General features: G+C 39.2%; 1 long non-coding RNA gene across 4 annotated transcripts; it reads left to right on the plus strand.

Moving 5' to 3' along the window:
* Positions 1 to 244: 244 nt before the first annotated feature.
* LOC124127586 lies at positions 245 to 20343 on the plus strand. 4 transcript variants are annotated; one of them, XR_007220415.1, is made up of 5 exons: positions 245 to 458; positions 1819 to 2046; positions 4587 to 4825; positions 11032 to 11077; positions 19863 to 20339. It is a non-coding gene; the product is annotated as an uncharacterized LOC124127586 (long non-coding RNA). The 4 variants fall into 4 exon arrangements; XR_006860015.2 differs by lacking the exon at positions 245 to 458 and having other exon boundaries at positions 1595 to 2046; positions 19863 to 20343; XR_006860016.2 differs by lacking the exons at positions 245 to 458; positions 19863 to 20339 and adding an exon at positions 15282 to 15746 and having other exon boundaries at positions 1595 to 2046.
* The last annotated feature ends 1913 nt before the right edge of the window (positions 20344 to 22256 follow it).

Consider the following 22256-nt stretch of genomic DNA (forward strand, 5'->3'; position numbering starts at 1 on the left):
TATTTCTTTGAGTATATATAGGGGAGCACGGGTGGCCCAGTCGTCTGAGGCGCCGTGATTCGCAGTGCAGAGTTGCGTCTGTTGATAATAGTATCCTTATTAATAATAAGTCCAAGATTGTTAACTTTAGAAATGTAAGCATTCATAGAACAACAGCTTTTTTTAACATTGGTAACTCTGTTTTAGACATTGTTGATTGTTATAATTATCTTGGCCTACTGCTCACGGAACATCTTGACGACAATGCTGTGGCAAAAGCAACAGCTAAGTCGGCTAACAGAGCAGAATGAGGTCTTCTTATATGTACGAGGGAGGTATGCAATCCACGACTAATTCCAAATTGTATGATGCGATGGTTTGGTCAGTCTTGAGTTATGGGGCATCTATTTGAGGTCATCGTGACATTTCTACTGTAAATGCCGTTCACCATCGTGTTTTGAGATCTTTCTTAGGATTGGGTAAATAGACAGTGGATGTCCCTTAGGTTCAATAAGTATGTTTTTATGTGGTCTAAACGGTATGCTGGTGGGCATGTGAAAAACCGGAATTTTCGTGTGAGGGCAAAGTTGAACGAATGGGGTCTGAATATTTCTGAGAATGTTGGCGTGAAAAGAGTAGTTGTATGTGTGCATGATATATGCATGGGAAAGTATGTGTCTTATTGGAATGAACTGTTATGCAAGCCTGGCGGAAGAACGGGTGGTAATAAATTACATACGTATGGAATGTTTAAAGATGTGTATGGGTGTGAATGTTATGCAGGTATGTACATGTTTTCGTTCTTACCGCTCTGCCTTCTCCAAATTTAGATCAGGTACTGCTCCTCTAAAGTTGGAAACAGGCAGATATACGAATATGAAAGAGTGTGTCATGTATTGCTTGATTGCCCTGGGTACGATGATTTGCGTTAAAGTTTGTACGAAAAGGTCAGTTTTAGCTATCCCAACTTTTTAGAGTTATGTAATACTGATAAACTTATTTTACTTTGTAAATATTATGTTTATTTTAAAGCCAAAACCTGCTTTTCAATCAGTCTCCAACGAAGAAAAATTAGTTTATATGGTGAGTGAGTTGTTTTACGCCGCTTTTAGCATTATTCAAACAATATCACGGGATACACTAGAAATGGGCTGCACACTTTGTACCCATGTCGGGATTCGAACCCGTATCTTCAGCGTGATGATCGAACGCTTTAACCACTAGGCTACCCGACCGCCCCAGTTTACATGGCTAGTGACGGGTAGTATATTTTTTTATACCCATTTTACACAAATATATTTGTGCTGTATTTACTGTGATATATTATAAAACTCTCATAACCGTTAACGGATTTATTCTGACTTGACGATGTGCTGGAGCTTCCGGTGACTAAATCAGTGTTCACTTTCAGCTGCTTTTCTCTAAACACCCTCATAGTCCCCGGGCACGTGCTTGTGGCTTGCCTGGGGTTTCGGGAGCAACCATTTGTTTTGGGAGGGGAGTGGGGATATTTTCTAAAATTGTTATCTTGCCCCTATTATACTAACAAAAAGATCTTATCTTGTTGGCAGTATTATTGAAAGATCAAGGTGTCAAATTGCATGTTAATGTGTGTGTTGGAAAAAGTAATTTAGCTCCTAAACATTAATTAAATGCAGATCTCAAACCAATCAAGCTTCCACTCCCCCCACCCCTTGATAACAAATGGTTGCTTCCCTAATGGCGTACCTGAGCGCATGGACATCAGCACAACTGTATCGTTGTCGTTTATCGCTTTGCTCAATCGCAATTCGCATAACATAATTCCCCGGCAGCAACTATATGTTCTCCATCTTTCAGTCACTTAGGTTGACCCGCAGGTCGGATCCCAGGGACCCAGGTACCAGAGGCACCACAGATACCCCCAGGACCCCAGGCCCAGGGATTACAGGCTCGGAACCAAACGCCGTCATCGAGGATGTCGTCCACATCGTCAACACCTTTTGCCACCCCGAATGACGACCATACCAGCAGCAACTAGACGGACAGCAGTCGCACGTCATCGATCGGGTGGCGACGCCAATGAATGTGAGTAGACACCATAGTTTGTATTTAACATTTCTGCTTCAATACATTCAACCCGTTCCACAAGTTTTATACATGCCTTCTGGTTTTATCCACGCCTACTGGTTCTATACATGCCTACTAGTTCTATACATGCCTGCAGGGGTGGTATAGCCTAGTGGTTAAAGCGTTCGCTCGTCACCCCAAAGATCCAGGTTCGATTCCCGACATGGGTACAATGTGTGAAGTCCATTTCTGCCGTCCCCCGCCGTGATATTTCTGGAATATTGCTGAAAGCGGGGTAAAACCATACTCACCCTATACATGCCTGCTGGTTCTATACATGCCTACTTTGTCTTGCTCCTATGTTTCATGAGTATATTATGGTTGTATCTTTCTCAAAATTGTGTGGGTGAGTGAGAAGGGTTTTTACACCGGTTTCAGCACCGCGGGCAAACCTACCGTATTCGACGTAATAAGCGCCCAGGGCGCTCTCAAAATTAGAAATAGGGGGCTCTTATTAGAATATTATTTTGGTGAAAAAAACAGAGTTGAAAGATAAATTTCGTGGTTTATGGTGACAGCCTGAAGTGTTTATGTACGACAGATATATTTTCCCAGAATTTAATGGCCCATAATCAAGGGTCCATATAACACATGAGTGCGTATTATACGCGAATAAATAAGTCTTGTGCACATTGATCAATCGGAAGGGGTGCTAATTGGGATTGTTCACCAGCCAATATATTAGCAAATGTCTCTGTGGGCGCTTATTAGAGCGGGGCGCTTATTACGTCGAATACGGTATATCAACATGTGGAACCGAGCATCTATCAGCTTATTAGGTGAACACTTTAACCACCAGGGTAACCTGCCGCCTATCAGAGATTGTATCCCAACTTCATCTGACAGAGATCTATTTAATTGTATTAATTCCCATTTAATTATTGTTCGAAATAGAATTATTAAATAAATTTTAAATATATGTTTTGTAATTAATAAATGATCTTTATAGACTTGGTAGAAGGATATAAGTTACCGTATTCGACATAATAAGCTCCCACGGTGTGTTTGCTAATATATTGGCCAGTGAACAATCCCAATTAGCACCCTTCCCATTGATTAATGTACACAAGACTTATTTATTCTTGTGTAATACAGACTTGTGTGTTATATGCACCCTTAATTATGGGCAATTAAGTTCTGGAACAATATATCTGTCCTATATAATTATTTCTGGCTGTCAGCATAAACCACAAAATTTACAATCTTTCAACTTTCACAAAAATAATATTCTAATAAGAGCCCCCTATTTCTAATTTTAAGTGCTTCCTGGGCGCTTATTACGTTGAATACGGTAACTTAGATTGTTAGTGGCTGTACCCTTTATGGGGGTTGAGGTAATGTAAAATGATTGTCCCCCGGCCACGTTTTTAACCTTAGAATATGTGTTCATTTAACTTTTGCTAAATTTGACATAAATTTGACAATAATCACCAACAACTGAAGGGATGATGTAAATCCGGATGGGGTCCATGCAGGTAGCAAAGGTACTGTAAGTCCCCATTGACCCTAGGATGACTCTACAACAGCTGCTGGCGATCTATAGACCTCTTTTATTATGTATTGGTACTTTTTGTTTATCTTTTTTTATGGTTGTATGCTAGTTTTAAATATTAATCTGTATTCTAGTTTTCTGTCTATCGATGACAGGTTTTTATTTAATTTAAATATATGTATTCTTAACGTATAACTTCTTGTCACGATATGGCTGAAATATTGCCAATGTGATGTTAAATAATAAATATTAACTCACTCACTCACTGTATCCCAACTGGGTAGATTGATGCCCATGATGTCAGTCACTGGATTGTCTGGTCCAGACTCTATTATCTGCTTACCCCTGTCATATACCTGGAATATTGCTGATTGTGGTGTTAAACAACAGACAAACAGGTGGTTATCCAGGACAGACTTCAGAGCTCCAGATAAGCTTTTGGTGTTGTGGGTATTTTACCCATGCATTTTAAAATCATTGGGTATCAGTAATTCTACCGGGTATTCAAATTTCTGTTACCCACTAGTTTTTACACATGTGGGTATTTAAGTTAAATATATTTAAAAACACTATTCATCTAGTCCCTGCAAACTGGTGTCGTGTGGGTTCGAGAGCTTTATAGGACTCTAAAATACCAAGATACTTCAACAAGAAAGTGTGATGGCAAATGATCATGATGTAACTGTCATCGTGGAGTTTGGCAAGGTTGACGGAATGCCCCTTTATAATTTCAAAATAAGTTGCTGATTTGCTAATCGAATACGCAGGGTTACTTCACAATATTTTGATGATACGCACAAGTTTTATTTTTGTAGCGTATCTGTAATGTTCGTTGCGTATTTGAATGCTTGGATTATATTTTACTGTGTATTTCTGCATTTCTGATCAGTATTTCATGCAGATACGCAGCTTATCTGGAGCTCTGGACTTCCACCCGCATGCCCCCTTCAAAAGTTACATATGTATGCGTTGCTGCTCAATCCTTTTTACTATATATATTTTTGAGGGGTGGATACAGGCAGAAATCTTACCGAACCGCCTACTGAAGAAGGAAAACGGGCGACTGAAGGCAAATATAAGTCAAGATACAAGATGTCCACAGCAGCGACAATATCTACATCAGCGGCAGCAACATCTACAGCAATGACAACATCAACAGATTCAGCGACAGTGATGGCAGTAATGGCAGCAACATCAGCGACTTCAGCGACTTCAGTCACACTGGTGTGCCAGATGGTGCCATCTGTGAGTATACAACATTCGGCTAGTTAAATATTATTGGCAGTTTGACCCGTGAAGATCCAGGTTAGAATATATCTTAAGCAACCCATGTTTGCCGTAACAGGTGACTATGCTACTCGTAAGAGGCGACTAACGGGATCAGGTTGTCAGACTTGGTTGATGCATATCATCGTATCTGAAATGCACGGATTGATGCTCATGATGTCAGTCACTGGATTTATTTCGCTACAGACCACTGTCATATAGCTGGAATATAGCTGAGAGTGTCATTAAACAAACAAAGAAACAAATAACTCCAATGTGCTGTCATCCGTTCATGAAATAATCTGATGTCTGACAATAGTATGTGAGGCTGCGCCATTGTCACATACGGGGGAATGGGTGGCCTAGTCATCCAAGGCGCCCCAATTCGATCGCAATTCGCTGTGCAGAGTTCCTTAGGCACACCATAATGTGTGTTCAAATCCCGGTTCGCCACGATTTTGTTTCAAGGTTCTCAGTGCTATGCTCGTGGGTTTCACCAAAGTGGTAAATGTCTGAGACCTGATAACACTGTTTTTTTGTTGCACGTTGTCACAGTTTTAGTTTCTAACGTTTGGAAAGGGAGGTAATCAACACATCCACCAAATCTGTGCTGGAAAGCCTGGTGGTTAAACTGCTCGCTTGTCACACAACATATGGTATGTTATTCATGCTTTGAGCCCAATTGTGTCCCCTGCCCTGTTATTGGTGGAGTAATCCTACCCCACAACACCCCACCCCACTCACTCGATCACCCCACCCGTGAAGATTCATGGGAAGAATAGGTCTTCAGCAACCCATGCTTGCCGTAAAAGGTGACTATGCTTGTCGTAAAAGGCGACTAACGGGATCGGGTGGTCACGCTCACTGACTTGGTTGATGCCTGTCTTCGATCCCAATTGCGTGGATCGAAGCTCATGATGTTAATCACTGGATTGTCTGGTTAGTACGGAAATCTCTTCCAAGAAAATCATGGCATTATGAAAAAAAATGTTGTCGAAAGAAACACATTACATGATTATATTTAACATCAGATTTCTATCCAATCATCTGTCAGGAAGTTAAGTGTATGTTAAGCAAATGCCACGACAAGTGAAAATATAAATTTATTGATGTTTCACTAGTTCATTTTGAGGTACATTCGTCTTTTCAAAAACTAAATACGTTCGTTTCGGTGCTGGTCCCCTTTGATAAGCACCAGAAAGGAAGATGAGCATTTAGACCTGTGCATTCCAGCTACACACAACCTGTTAACTGGTCATTGCTAGGGGAGGTTACTCTATTTGACCCATGTCACGAGCTAGGTTGCGCTCATATCCCACCCTTTGGACAGCCATATTCAACAGGTGAGGACACGTGAGACAGAAATGGATGTAATACGATATATATTTTAGGCTTTAACTTTTTTCTGTGTATCTGTGTTTAGAAACTGTTATTGTGGGTTACATATTCAATGGATTTGATGTTCATATTGATGAATTGTGGGATATATTGTACATTTTGAAAAGTAGGTGCATCTCTTGCTACACATCACATGGCTGGGAGTTTGTGGGATTTGCAACAATCATCTCATATCTTTCGTGCTACTAATTTCTATTCAGGCCATACTAACTACGTTGGACAGTTTATGAGGAATGAGATGAATTGGGTACAAACAAGGAGGTGAGGGAAATGGGATTTAACGTCCAAGATTATTGCACTTATGTAGCGAAGTGCATGCACATGTGTGTGTGTGTGGCTGCTTGTACTAGTCCGGACTGATGCCGATTTATAGTGCTAGCTCACTGAGATACCATGTCGCAGTTTAACATGAATACCCACTCAGACACAGTGTACTGACTCTGAGCCGACCAGTCCTTGTTTTAACCCCTTAATGCTGAGCACTAGACAGGGTAACAACAAGTACCATCTTTTAACATATTTCGGTATGATGCGGCTGGGGATCGAACCCCGGACCTTCCGTTCTTCGGGGGGACGCTCTACCACTAAACCATGGAGGCGGTCGTACACACAAGGAAGCAGTTATTAAACCTAATAGTGTGAAAGTATGTGTCCCTTCTAACCTGATCGGTAGGTCCATTTGTTTATGGTGCAGTATGATGGTCCATGTCTATATGTTAGGTGCTTATCATGCAAGACAGGAAGGTGAATGATAAAAAAGCAATGAAATATTTGTCTTAAATACATTATTGAAAAGCTCCATATTTGCCACTGCATATGATAAATACTGATACATACTGTGCTTGTTGTAAGAGGCAACTAACGGGATCGGGTGGTTAGACTCGCTGACTTGGTTGATGCATGTCATCGATCTCAATTGCCGATCGATGCTCATGATGTCAGTCACTGGATTGTCTGGTCCAGACTCGATTATTTATAGACTGCCTCCATATAGCAGTAATATTGCTGAGTGCGGCGTTATACAACAAACAAACAAACACTTACACAGTATAAGATAGTTTAGTGTGTACTGTGAAGGGAATATTTTCAACAGATAATGTGATAAAATGTTCATGACAGTGATAGTAAGTCCCTTTATTGATCATGTTGATGGAATTGATTTGTGATTGGGGGAGGGGGATTATATTTTGAAGAAATTAAATAATGTTGAGCGGTCTTTGCTAATTTATGTATTACGTGGAATGTTGCATGACAACACAGTATTTGGCAGAATGAAACAAAGAAGCTTCACATTAAGAAATGAAACTTGGACAATTGTACATGTGGTCAACTGGTTAGACTTCACTTATCATTATCATGTTGGGGCATATTTTGTTGTTAGACTGCAGCAGTTTACACCTTGGATATGCAGTAGTTATTACTTACTTGATGCAACTGTGGCTTAAAAAAACCTTGTCACGAATAAATGTCTTTAGACATTAAATTTTCACTAGCATAGAAAACTTTGGATTCACAAATATTTAAATTTAAGATAGAACCGTGAAGATTCCAAGGTAGAATAGGTCCTCAGCAGCCCATGCTTGCCGTAAAATGCGACTATGCTTGTCGTAAAAGGCGACTAACAGGATCAGGTGGTCAGGCTCGCTGACTTGGTTGATGCATGTCATCGGTCCCAATTGCGTGGATTGATGCTCATGATGTCAATCACTGGATTGTCTGGTCCAGACTCGATTATTAACAGACCGCCATCATATAGCTGGCATATTGCTGAGTGCGGCATTAAACAACAAACAAACAAAACCTAAATTTAAGATAGTCAACAATACAATCAGATGAGACTAGGGGGTATTTATCAACAAATAATTATCCAAGTCAATATGTTCAGTTAATACTATCATCAACTGTCACATGCTACCAACAATAATTGATTTTGGTCGATTTATCAGCATATATTTATGCTACAACTTTAGTTAGACATTATTTGTCATCATCATGGTGGGAAATATTTTGCATTGAGACCGTCCTGGTTTGTGACTTGAGCCACATGTCTGAACCATGAAATGAAATTATTGTTTTAGGTCTGGTAAGGTCAGCTAATATTTTCTCAATTGCATTCCAGCTCTAGGAAAACATTCCACATGTCTTCAAATCTACCAATCATCAGTAGTTTGGATAAATGTTTTTATCATGTAATGGATGGTTGTCTTGGCAGGATAAAGCCAACGGATTTATGCGGATAGAGATGCAAATATCAAAGGTCAAGTAGGGACTACTTTCAAGGCGTCGCCCTTGTCATTTGGCGATTGAGTCAGAATTAACCATTGGGAATTTGGAGAAACTACAGGGAAAATTGCTATCATTGTCAAAAGAAGAATCAGTTCTAACTGTGACGTGGGGCGGTCGGGTAGCCTAGTGGTTAAAGCGTTCGCTCGTCACGCTGAAGATCCAGGTTCGATTCCCGACATGGGTACAATGTGTGAAGCCCATTTCTGGTGTCCCCCGCCGTGATATTGCTGGAATATTGCTAAAAGCGGCGTAAAATCAAACTCGCTCACTCTAACTGTGACATAACTAAGGCATTTGCCAAGGCCTGCTAAATACAATGTTTATTCCTAATACAGGATATTTACCATCCCCAAACACACTCGCGTGATAACATCTATGTCTTTACCTGACAACTCATTACAACAAGCTGGATGTTTAAGTTGGAGATCTGACCTATTCTGTAACATTTTTAATCTTCGATCTATCAATTTCAAGATTTTAAAGTGGTTAACTTAATTGGTAACAAAATAAATGTGTTGTTATTTTCTAAAATAATATTAGCCGGACATATTGGTTTGTTATACACCCTTCACAATTAACATGTGTTGCAATTCAACTCATTGCTGACGTCAAAAAGATATATATCTGAATTGACTGCTACAGTAGAATTCAATGTACTCAAAAATAAATAACAGGTTCGATTTCAATCTCCTTAAAATCAGACCTTAGTTCTCGCTACCGCTGAATAAAGATCTGAAGACATCCCATCAGGGGTCACGTCAGAACAACCTTTCATCCGACCAATCAGAGCGTGGCTTACCAGATTATGAAAGTGACAGTCGGAATGTGATTTCTAATCATGCAACCTCGAAAACTTTATTCCCGACGATAGTTACGGGTTTAACAACTGAATCCATACAATCTAGACCATCTATTAGCCATTCCAGAATGTTCTTTTGTTCAGGTTTCAAATTTGTAATCGAGAATTTGTCAAAATATGTTTCACAGCGTAGTTGCCAATTAGAAATTATTGCCGTAAAGCACGAGAAAGCTGCCTTCTGACTGGTCATTCCATTGGTCGATCAAAGTTCGCGCAGGGTTGGTGTGGCGTGACCTGTAATGGAATGTCCTCAGATCTTTGTTTAGCGGTAGCGAGAACTAAGAACTGATTTTAATGAGATTGGTTCGATTTCAATATGTGATGGGTGTTTCAAACCAACTGTTTTGATCTATGACAAAACACATTGGAAATATCTGCCATTGTGTTCCTGCAAACTAAAATAATGCTTTAAACTTTGTTAATTCTCCTGTAGAAAAAAAACATTGTTAGAATTTTAGAATTCATAGCAGTTGAATTCAATGGACACTCTAAAATACATAATAACAGAATTATATCAAGGAGTTCATTATCAATATGTCAGACATCCTAACATATAATAAAAACTAATATGAAGAAAGATCCTTGGTGATACATAGAGGTTATCATATACATAGTGTTTATTCATAATACAGGATATTTACCATCCCTAAACACACAAGCGTGATAACCTCTTTATCATATAATGTCATTCTTCGATTCTGTGCTTGAAAATCGCTTCCCCTCACTCACAAACATTACCTATACAGTGTGAGTTTTCCTGGAATGCACGCATTAATATTTATTACATCACAGGGTAAGTGATGTGTCAGTCGGACAGTGACAGTAGCCAATATAGTTCCAACTGAAATCTGTTTCTTATCCAGTTGCAAAGCAACATATATGCAAAACAACAATTGTTTTTACTTGCCTTTCGCGGCAATCCATCGGTCTGTCCGCTAGAGTAACTGCCCTTTGTCAAAGGGAAGCTACTCTAACCCTAGTCTATGAGACGTCACGGCCACGTTCAGACGTTGTTGACAGTCGGCCTGTTCTGTCATAACGTTAATAAGTTCAGTCAGATGTACACACAGCGCCAAAACGAAACAAGGTATCAATTCATACATATTTCGCCTAAATCCAACTATTTTTATTTGTGGAAAAGGTTTCAAGCCGCAGAGGTCTACAAGCACAGATATGGCTACTGATCCCGCCCGGCTAGGCCTAGTGACCTCGCAAAATTGTTTCGAAATTTATATCTCCAAAGTTGCCAAAACTTATAAAATGCCTTAGTTACGTTGCAGTTCTATACTGATTTTCACTATATAAGACTATTTTTTTAAGAATTGTAGCAATTATCCCTGTAGTTTATCCAGATTCACGATGGTTAATTCAGACTCGATTGCCGAATGACAAGTGCGACTCCATGTTTGTTTATAAACACTGAAAGTAGTCCCTACTTGACCTTTGATATTTGCATCTCTATCCGCATAAGACCCCAACAGATATTGTTTTTATCCGTTGGCTTTATCCTGCCGAGAAACCTACCCATTATATGATAAATTGGAATTATCTGTCCATGTATATCCTACAACCTAAAATACGGCTGTATTCTTTAACTAAGATGATTAAGCTTCAGGAACACATGCTTGTCTTCATTTTTCAGAATCGATGGTTACAGTTGAATTCAATGCATGGACACAATTAATTATGTAAGTACGGCATGTCTTTATGTTATTAGAAAATATAAATTGTTTACTGGCTGCCGTCATGGCTTCAATATTGCTGACTTGTTGACGATACCAATCACTGGATTGTCTGGCCCAGATTTGATTATTTAATGGCTGCCATCACATGGCTGCAATATTGCTGTGTTTGGCATTAAACAATAGAAACAATACAGGAGGCTGAATCTTCAAGATTTGTAATTGTACCTCGATAACATGGATGGGTGATCACAATACCAATCACTGGATTGTTGGCCCAGATTTTTTAATGGCTGCCATCACATGGCTGGAGATTTGACTTATAATGTAAGATTGTTACAGTAGAAGGCTGAGGTAAACCTTGTATTGTGTTAATATGTACTCTTGAAGTGGTTGGAGATGATTGATGGATCATAAATTTCAGAATCAACTCAATGCACACTCTAAAATACACAATTACAGAATAAAATGAAAATGTTCACTGTCAAGTGAGTGTTGTTTTACGCCGCATTTAACAATATTCCAGGACTATCACAGCAGGGGACATTAGAAATGGGCTTCGCATATTGTACCTGTGTAGGGAATTGAACCCATGTTGTGAAGAACAAACGCTTTAAACAGTAGGCTACCCTACTGCCCATGTTGTGAAGAACAAACGCTTTAAACAGTAGGCTACCCTACTGCCCATGTTGTCGTAAAAGGCTACTAACGGGATCGGGTGGTCAGGCTTGCTGACTTGGTTGATGCATGTCATCGATCCCAATTGCGTGGATCGATGCTCATGATATTAATCACTGGATTGTCTGGTCAAGACTCGATTATTTACAGACCGCCATCATATAGCTGGAATATTGCTGAGTGCGGCGTTAAACAACAAACCAACCAAAGACATATGTCCGCGAACCAACCAACAACCTACTGCCCATGTTCCCTTTCACATCCTAACCGGTTGTTAAAAATAATATGGAGACAAATGCATGGTGTCAGTGATATCCTTCATCCTAAGATATTTCAGCTTCAGGAAGACTTTGTCTTTGAATTCAATGCATCCTCTTACACCACTTTTAGCAATATTCCAGCAATATCACAGTAGGGGACATAAGAAATGGGCTTCACACATTGTACCCATGTGGAGAATCCAACCCGGATCTTTGGAGAGCCTCCCGGCTACACCACCCCCCCTGCACTCTCTAAAATACAAAAAATAGAATTAAATAAATGTGTTCACTTTCAAGTGTGTGAGATTTTCTGGTCCATACTTTATTTACAGGCTGCCATCATATAGCTGCAGTATTGCTGAGTGGCATTATTTGTTTTGTTTTGTTTGTTGATTAACGCAGCACTCAGCAATATTCCAGCTATATGACAGCGGTCTGTAAATAATTAAACCTGGACCAGACAATCCGGTGATTGATATCATGAGCATCGATCCTCGCAATTGGGATCGATGATATGCATCAACCAAGTCAATTTCTACATTTTGGAGTGTGTTTGAATATTTAAGGGGCTGCCATCATCTAGCAGCAATATTGCAGAGTAACAGGAAACAGGATGCTGAATGTTGAAGTGGGAGATTTGACCTATATTATAAGATTGTTACAGTAGAGGCTGAAGAAAACTGTGTTGTGTCAATGTGTTCTATTGATCTTAATGTGGTAGGAGATTAATGATGGATCAGTTGTTACAGTTGAACTCAATGCACACTACAAAATACACAATAACAGTATATGAATGTGTTCACTTTCAAATATCTTGCTTTTATTAAAATAATGTGTTAATCTGGTTTAATTACAGGCCACTATCATATGATTTAAACAATATTTATTTCCAAGAAAAAGGAATGGGATTGGTGAACAGGTTCAATCTATTTAAACACCTACCTACAAATGACATTTAACAATTAACGAGAGTAAACTGTACATAAATAACAAATTTAGATTAATTGTACCTACATGATATCCAAGTCACACACAAATACCCATGTACATATATCGGTACATAAACTAACAGCATACCAGCATATCACACATACAAACAACTATTTGATTGATGTAATCGTTATGAAGACATACTTAGATTTTAAATCTTAGATTTTGCAATGAACAGATTGTACAATAGCAAGGTTAGTATCAGTAGATGTTGTAGCATTACCATATAATACTGAATCCAAGTCGTATCCCTTTATATAGTAGTACATATTGTTCCGAAGATTACAGTAGTTGCGACATAAAAAGAAGTAATGAGTAAGATCCTCATAATGATATCCACAGGAGCAGGTAGTAGAATCATGAATATGTCTATGATATTTGTGTGCATTTAAATCACTGCATCCTAATCTGAGGCGGCAATGGATAATTTGACAGAAACGGGTACCATAGTCTAAGTTAAAGCTAAATGTTTTAGGATTTTCTGTCTTGGTGATACATTTAGTGAAGTCATTTACAGTATATTTTGACTGAACATTATACTGTAATTCATTCCACATTGGCACTATGTCAGGTAAAAATGATTTGTGGTAGTTAACTGTTCTAGCATTTACAGTCAGTTGCTGTGAAGAACCTCTTAAAATGTAAAGTGCGCCCGCTGAGACATTAGGAGGAACAACATCACATAGATATTCAGGGGCCAACTTGTTAACCATTTTGTAAAATGTTTTTAATTTATGAGATTGCCGTCTTTTGGATAAGGGTGTAAGATTAGTTTCAGGGTATAGAGACTCGTGGCTGGTACCCCGAGTAGCTCCACATATTGTTCTCAGTGCGTCTCAATGTAGCCTTTCCAATACCAACGCTTGTTCTTGAGAACAGTTATCCCATACTTGGTCACAATAGTCGAATATTGGTCAAATAGATGATAAATTTATGTTCTGTAACGTTTTTCTGTACAGGCGGTATTTGAAAGTTCTATAGCAGTTAATCATTGGGCTTATTTATCTTCTATATTATCTATATGATTTGACCAGTAGCCATCTTGCTGTAAAATTAGACCTAGGACTCTATCATACATGCATGCAATATTGAGTGTGGCGTTAAACAACAAACACTGACTTCGACTTACAGAATAAAACTGAAACATAATTTTGTCCATTTGAAGAAGGTAATAAAATAGATTCCGTATTCTGTATTTGTAATGCATCCGACAAAATAACATGGAAAAACAACCCCTGAAATCTTACCACATTCATTTATTTGTTATTTAAATGTGATGAAATTAATGTATCTTCCTACTGACTGCGTGGAGTCTGTTGATATCCTGTTGTGCATCAGATTGCCTTGACCTTAAAACAATGAGGTCATATTAAACACGTTCATTGAAGAGGTCGAGTTATATGCTGCTGTGATACAAGTCTGCCCCCAAACACATTTGATTCTGCCAGATTTAACCTGGCCAGTGATTATGTTAATAAATAGATTTTGATTACTTGATCATAACAGACCCAAATAATTCTGTTTTGTGGTAAAGTCACAGATTGTAGAGAGTGGTTGCAAGTATTGGGTGAAGAATATTGTAGACATTTTGAATCTCAATCGGTTCCAAGTAATCACAATTGTTGGTATCTACACTAAGGGCGATGTGATGGTCAGACTGTGATTCTAGTAATGTCTGGTTGGTTAGCTGGCTGCAAAGCTAATTTTGGTGACAGGGTCAGTATTTGGGCCTATTGCATAAATATTTTTAGTCACCAGGTTTTTTTGTCAGTGAACAAAACATGCATTTTCCCTTGAGACAAAACAAAATCATGCTATATATCAGACTTCTATTTGTTAATAGGAACATCAAAGGTAGTCAATATTAAAAGTTTCTATGTAGACTTCTGGAACAAATGTTAATCACATTTTGCCATATATATATTGTTAAGCTATATTTTTCAATTCATCCACTATGATTTTTTTACAATTTGGGATCATAATGGCAAATCAAAGTTTAGTATCTGAGGTTAGGTTTAGGTTTTAGCTACATTCTGCTGGAGTTTCCTTATGCTGGTGGGGGCACGGGTGGGCCAGTCGTCTAAGGCGCTGCGATTCGCTGTGCAGAGTTGCATCTACATTTATTATGCCAAAATTCATGACTACAAATCAGAGAATCTACCGGTATGATGGTCATCCAACATGCACGCTGATTATGCAAAACATTGAAGGCCTTCAATAACATATTAATGATTTGCAGAATGACAAGAGGTTTTTTGAAGCTGATTTCATTTGCTTGACAGAAACATGGTTATCTGATTCACATCCAGGTGATGAAGCAAAACTTGATGGATTTACATTACATCATAAATCCAGATCACAGTGTTATGAATCATCTGAACCAATGCTGATGGAATTGAAGAATCAAAGACATGGTGCTGTTTGCATTTATTCTAGTAAGTCAAAACCTGTGATTTTTACTCATTTATCAGTATCCAATTTTGCAGTACCTGTGTTTTTATGTCATGGAACTACAAGCTTATGTTGTTGTTTTATACACGCCAAGCTCATACACAGTTGATATTTTCCGAAAGCATTTGCTACAACTTGTTCAGGAACTTGATTCTGGTCGATCCATTATCATGGGTGGGGGCATGGGTGGCCCAGTCGTCTAAGGCGCCATGATTCGCTGTGCAGAGTTGCGTCCCTTGGGCACCCCAGAAACCTATGATTGTGGGTTCGAATCCCGGTTCGCCCCAATGTTTCTAGGTTTGTCAGCACCATACCCGTGCTCGTGGGTTTCACCGAAGTGGTAAACGTCTAAGACCTGCGTCACTTCTGGCTTTCCTCCCACATTAAGCTGACACACCGCGATATAACTGGAATACTGTTAAAAGCGGCGTTAACCCCAACTCACTCACTCACTCATTATCATGGGTTATTTCAATGAAAATATCTTGTCGTCTTCATCAATACAGACTATGATGGAATCGAATGGTTTTACACAGATGGTTTCAGAACCTACCACTGAAGGTGAAATGCTTACCGGGTTATTGACATGTATATAGACTTGAGAATGTCTCTGTTCAGATTCTTCTACATACTTTGGGTACCATGAAGGTATTCAGATCAGACTATAAACCGGATTGTCTGGTCCAGACTCAATTATTTACAGACTGCAGGCATATTGCTGGAATATTGCTGAGTGTGGTATTAAACAACAACAAAATATGAATGAATTGTACTTGTTGTATCATGATCATACACCTGTATTAAATATAATTACTTTTATTGCAAAAGCAGCTTTTACAAAATATGAATGAATTCTATTTGTTGTATCATGATCATAGACCTGTATTTATGTATAATTACTTTTATTGCAAAAGCATCTTTTACAAAATATGAATGAATTCTACTTGTATCATGATCATAGACCTGTATTTATATATAATGACTTTTATTGCAAAAGCAGCTTTTACAAAATATGAATGAATTGTACTTGTATCATGATCATAGACCTGAGGCCAACATACAAGGTACCAACTTCTTGTATTACAAGGAAGACATTTGTTGAAAATTACATTGATTCTAATGGATGACTTAATTGAAGTCATAATATTGATTGAAAAAACACTGTGATATTTTTAATTTAGTTCATGTCAGCTTATTGCGCATGATCAACTTTTTGTGTGTATTATATCATACTACATGAGGTACACTGTAATATTACAAATATATTTCACTTAACTTGAAGTATGATCATGCATATGTCTGATAACTGCTAATTTTAAACCAATTTGTAAATCTTGCTTCAACGAAAGACACTGATCTATTATTGCACATATCTGTATTTATATATGATGACTTTTGTTGCAAAAGCAGATTTTACAAATAGGAATAAATTGTACTTATTTTATCATAATTATAGGCCGAAGGCCAACATGCAAATTTTTTATATTTATTATCCCCCGCCGCGCGAAAGCGCGAAGCGGGGGATATAGTATTCACGACCATCCGTACGTCCGTCCGTACGTCCCACCTGTTTGTTGCCGCGATATCTCAAGAACTAAACACTGGATTGTCTTCATATTTGGAACTATGGTGTATATACAGACTCCACAGACACCAGTCGGTTTTGGTGACCTTGATCCCATTTTCAAGGTCACAGCAGACAAATCTGCTTTTAGAGTTGGAAAACGGTGTTGCCGCGATATCTCAAGAACTAAACACTGGATTGTCTTCATATTTGGAACTATGGTGTATATACAGACTCCGCAGACACCAGTCGGTTTTGGTGACCTTGATCCCATTTTCAAGGTCACAGCAGACAAATCTGCTTTTGGAGTTGGAAAACGGTGTTGCCGCGATATCTCAAGAACTAAACACTGGATTGTCTTCATATTTGGAACTATGGTGTATATACAGACACCGCAGACACCAGTCGGTTTTGGTGACCTTGACCCCATTGTCAAGGTCACAGCAGGCAAATCTGCTTTTGGAGTTAGAAAACGGTGTTGCCGCGATATCTCAAGAACTAATCGCTGGATTGTCTTCATATTTGGAACTATAGTGTATATACAGACACCGCATACACCTGTCAGATTTGGTGACCTTGACCCCATTTTCAAGGTCACAGCAGGCAAATCTGTTTTTGGAGTGGAAAACGGTGTTGCCACAATATCTCAAGAACTAATCGCTGGATTGTCTTCATATTTGGTACTATGGTGTACAGGCGGGGGATATTTCGTCACTCTGTGACAAATACTTGTTTTACAAACATTTGTTGAAAATGTAATCTGACTGATTCTACTGGATGGCATAATAAACAATAACAGGCATGTTTTATTGACCAATACGACACTGTAATATTTGCAATTTGATATGAAATACTTGCCAGCCCTGACCAAAACCTGCCTGCCCACTATAATCATATGTTTCTCAGGATAAGCTAACGGGGTTTCTTTTTGGTTACATTTTATCATTCATCTTTACATGTGAATTAATGCTTATCATCGGGAAATATTTAGAATATTTTCACATATGAAATATAACCCGACCGTCGGGCAGGGGGATTTGAAAATCTGGCAGCCTGAGTTGAAATCAACCCGTCTCGGACGGTCGGGCAGGCAGGTATTTCAAACACTGCTGTATGCATCATGTACCTCAGCACATGTGATGTCACAATTCACTGATGTATTGATATATCTATGCATATCTTTAAACCTGATGATAGGATACACAATAACCTTCTGAGGTATTGATTTATGTTTTCATTCTGCATCCAATACTCAAGAAGTGGTATATGTTTTACAACAACCTGGTCTGATGACTACTCCAGCTCGAAAGTATGCACTCATGTATTCAAGAACATGTGGTACCATAACTATTTGATTGTGATTCATAAACACATGCTTTTGATATGGTCCAAAATATGAAATGGACACTTCTTTTGGTAGAGATGACTTATAATTATGGAATAGATTTTGTCGCTGTTATTTACATTCAAGTCATCAACACATCAGGGTCCCTCAACATTGTCATTTCGACCGTGGAGGGAGTTCCATGAAGATGTGTTGATGACTTGACATAACCTCAGGGTCCCTCCACGATGTAATTTTGACTGTGGAGGGAGTTCCATGAAGATGTGTTGATGACTTGACATAACCTCAGGGTCCCTCCACGATGTAATTTTGACCATGGAGGGAGATCCTTGAAGGTGTATTGATGACTTGACAGCACCTTGACAGCACTTCTTTTGGTAGAGATGTCTTATAATTATGGAATAGATTTTGTCGCTGTTCCATGAAGATGTGTTGATGACTTGACATAACCTCAGGGTCCCTCCACGATGTAATTTTGACAGTGGAGGGAGTTCCTTGAAGGTGTGTTGATGACTTGACATCACCTCAGGATCCCTCCACGATGTAATTTCAACCGTGGAGGGAGTTCTATGGTTTGTTGATGACTTGACATAACTTCAGGGTCCCTCCACGATGTAATTTTGACCGTGGAGGGAGCTCCTTGAAGGTGTGTTGATGACTTGACAGCACCTTGACAGCACTTCTTTTGGTAGAGATGTCTTATAATTATGGAATAGATTTTGTCGCTGTTATTTACATTCAAGTCATCAACACATCAGGGTCCCTCAACATTGTCATTTCGACTGTGGAGGGAGTTCCATGAAGATGTGTTGATGACTTGACATAACCTCAGGGTCCCTCCACGATGTAATTTTGACCGTGGAGGGAGATCCTTGAAGGTGTGTTGATGACTTGACAGCACCTTGACAGCACTTCTTTTGGTAGAGATCTCTTATAATTATGGAATAGATTTTGTCGCTGTTCCATGAAGATGTGTTGATGACTTGACATAACCTCAGGGTCCCTCCACGATGTAATTTTGACAGTGGAGGGAGTTCCTTGAAGGTGTGTTGATGACTTGACAGCACCTTGACAGCACTTCTTTTGGTAGAGATGTCTTATAATTATGGAATAGATTTTGTCGCTGTTATTTACATTCAAGTCATCAACACATCAGGGTCCCTCCACATTGTCATTTCGACCGTGGAGGGAGTTCCTTGAAGGTGTGTTGATGACTTGACATTACCTCAGGATCCCTCCACGATGTAATTTCAACCGTGGAGGGAGTTCTATGGTTTGTTGATGACTTGACATCACCTCAGGGTCCCCCCAAGATGTAATTTCGACCGTGGAGGGAGCTCCATGAAGGTGTGTTGACAACTAGACATCACCTCAGGGTCCCTCCACGATGTTATTTTGTTGGTGGAGTGTGTCCCATAAAGGTGTGTTGTATTGATTCATGTTTGAATTTTGTATCGATTTTGATAAAATACTTTTTTATATTTCATGTCTGAAACACCTCAGGGTCCCTCAACATTGTGATTTCGACGGTGGAGTGAATCTCATTAAGGGATGTTGACAACAATGAAATTTCACACCACATCAGATCCATAGTAGAATCGGTTGTTTTGAATCTGTATCAATGTTTGTGAAGTATTTTATTCGTTTCGCTACAACCTGGTCTGTATGTAAATGAAACCCACAAAAAACATTTCATAATCACACAAAATCTTTAATAAAAGCAGAATTCATTGTATGTTTCCGACTTTATCTAAACATGTGTTTATAAATCACTATGAAATAGTGATATCAGGTGTTCAAGAAAAGCTGAGCGTTTCCTTGCTTGCAGGAGTAGTTATGAGGCCAAGTTGTTGGTGTGTGCCGGAGTGTCCCAGGGTACTCTAGACTCATTTCAGACCTCGACCATGTTCAAATCCTCACATGATTTGTTGTTTAACGCTGCACTCAGCAATATTCCAGCCATATGATTTATCAGTTATTAAGATGGTGAACTGAAGATGATGTGATGAGAATGGTTTTATGCTGCTTTTCGCAATATTCCAGACACATCACGGTGAGGACACCAGACATGGGCTTCACACATTGTAACCATGTGGGTAATCGAACCTGGTCTTCGGCTGACGACTGAACTCAAGGCTAGCGCCATAGGTTGTGTCTGCCATCACAGTGTGTATCAGCAATGACAAATTTAATTCAGGTGTGGTTTTGACATTATTTATTTGCTGAAATATCCCCATGGTCCCGAAGTACAGTGCAATTCAGTGAATTGCACGGTAGTTATGTTTACAATGACATTACAATACCTACACAACAAAACATTTAATACATACATTTTATTAGCTCGATTTGATGATGAAATCTTTGCAAACTAAAATCCTCAAAAGGCAAATGTAATCTTACACTTGGTACTAGATCCGTGAAGATCTGGGGTAGAATAGGTATTCAGCAACCTATGCTTGCCGTAAAAGGCACTATGCTTGTGTAAGAGGCAACTAACGGGATGGGTGGTCAGGCTCGCTGACTTGTTTGATGCATGTCATCGATCCCAATTGCGTGATCGATGCTCATGATGTCAATCACTGGATTGTCTGGTCCAGACTCGATTATTTACAGACCAAACCAACCAAAGTACTAACGTCTGGGACCTGCATCACATTTGCCTTACTTGACTCGAACGCAACGCCATATAAAGCTGACATACTGACTATTACATTCCTAATATTCTTACAATCAGTGTGAACTCACTACTTACTCTCCAGGGCCCACTTGCACAAAGCGATCTTAGCGCTAAGACAATTGTAGGCCTATGCTAAAGTATGGGAGTTAGCTAAGATCGCTTTGTGAGTGAGTGAGTGAGTATGGTTTTACGCCGCTTTTAGCAATATTCCAGCAACATCATGGCGGGGGACACCAGAAAATGGCTTCACACGTTGTACCCATGTTGGGAATCGAACCCCGGTCTTCGGCGTGACGAGCGAACGCTTTAACCACTAGGCTACCAGACCGCCCCAAGATCGCTTTGTGCAAATGGGTCCAGATGTAAATGAAATTAAGATTAACTTCTCGAGCTGATCACATGACCTTTTACAAATGCACCACGTGATTAGAGTGACAGAAAGGCATTTACAAGTCAGTATATATACTCATTTGCTGCAGACACAAGATATTCTCTATTGCACAGATGCGGTTCACATGAATGAAACTAAACGTATCAAGTCTTTGAAATTATGGATGTCAACATCTTTATTATGACGAACACAACGTTTCGGCGCATGATCTTGACGGGTTATTCTCTTGCATTGACAATTTATATTAACTTGAACTTGGTCGATGTTCTGCAGGTGAACTGAAGACCTCGAGTTATATCATAACCTCAGTAGCAATTATCAAGGCTAAGTCAGCTACGAAAGAAATGCTTGACCGAGGCTTTAAAACTGCATCCCACTCCTCGCCATTCTGTTACAAAAAAAGAATATATTTCTTAAACGTTTTTCTTTACCTGTTAGCAGCAGAATAGCTGTACTTGTACACAGCAAATGTGATTGAAAATTGTCCTTTCGCTTTTATTAGTTTCGTAAAGATACGGGGTAGAATAGGTCTTCAGCAACCCATGCTTGCCGTAAAAGGCGACTATGCTTGTAGTAAGAGGCGACTAACGGAATCGGGTGGTCAGGCTCGCTGTTTTGGTTAATGCATGTCATCGTATCCCAACTGCGTGCATCGATGCTTATGACGTCAGTCACTGGATTGTCTGGTCCAGACTCGATTATTTACAGACCGCCCTCATATAGCTCGAATATTGCCGAGTGTGGCGTTAAACAAGAAACAAACAAATCTTTTACAGACACATCTCCAAATTGGGGTTGTTTCTAATTGCGTATTAAGGTCTGCATTGTC

The sequence above is a fragment of the Haliotis rufescens genome, unplaced genomic scaffold (assembly GCF_023055435.1).
Source record: "Haliotis rufescens isolate VD_foot unplaced genomic scaffold, xgHalRufe1.0.p SCAF_13, whole genome shotgun sequence".
In the NCBI taxonomy this organism is placed as follows: domain Eukaryota; kingdom Metazoa; phylum Mollusca; class Gastropoda; order Lepetellida; family Haliotidae; genus Haliotis; species Haliotis rufescens.